Below are 574 nucleotides of genomic sequence, written 5' to 3'. Positions count from 1 at the left end.
TTTTCAATTTTTAAAAAAAATGATTTATTTTTATGTGTATGTCTATGTGTGTGTGTGTGTGTGTGTGTGTGTGTGTGTGTGTGCTTAAGTCAGAAGAGGGTGTCAGATCCTATGGAGCTGGAGTTACAGGTGGTTGTGAACTGCCTAGTGGACGTGGGTGCTGGGACTCAAAGTTGGGTCCTCTGGAAGAGTAACAAGCCCTCGTAACTGCTGAGCCGTCTCTCTAGCCCCATGTTTCAATTCTGTTGTCCCCACCAGATGTTCAATTCTACAGCTGCATTATGAATGTTTCTTTTCCTTATTTTTCATGTTATCTCTTGTACCTTGACACCTAATGAATATCAGTTGAATGAAAGAATGCTTGGCAGACTGGTGAGTTCCCTAGACACAAAGTGCTAGCATAGGAAATAATGATTACTTATCCAGACACTTGGAGCAGAGATTCCTGAAAGAAATGCAAAGATGTGACTCGCTCACCTCTTATCCTTTGTCAAATAAAAACAATTCACCTTCAGTAAACATTAAAATCGGGAGAGATTCATATTTACCTTTGCCATAATATCTGCATAAGCCA

General features: G+C 40.1%; 1 long non-coding RNA gene across 1 annotated transcript in view; it reads right to left on the bottom strand.

The window, feature by feature from the left end:
* Positions 1 to 571, bottom strand: part of LOC103734347 — a 5,078-nt gene extending 4,507 nt beyond the window's left edge. Inside the window, exon 1 of the long non-coding RNA XR_607283.1 lies at positions 549 to 571. This is a non-coding gene — a long non-coding RNA (uncharacterized LOC103734347). The remainder of the gene's footprint in view (positions 1 to 548) is intronic.
* Between the last annotated feature and the right edge of the window lie 3 nt (positions 572 to 574).

Source organism: Nannospalax galili, unplaced genomic scaffold (genome assembly GCF_000622305.1).
Source record: "Nannospalax galili isolate Female #2095 unplaced genomic scaffold, S.galili_v1.0 scaffold3590, whole genome shotgun sequence".
Taxonomy (NCBI): Eukaryota; Metazoa; Chordata; class Mammalia; order Rodentia; family Spalacidae; genus Nannospalax; species Nannospalax galili.
The sequence above is the reverse complement of the archived record's forward strand: the minus strand, read 5'-3'. Positions and strand labels throughout refer to the sequence as shown.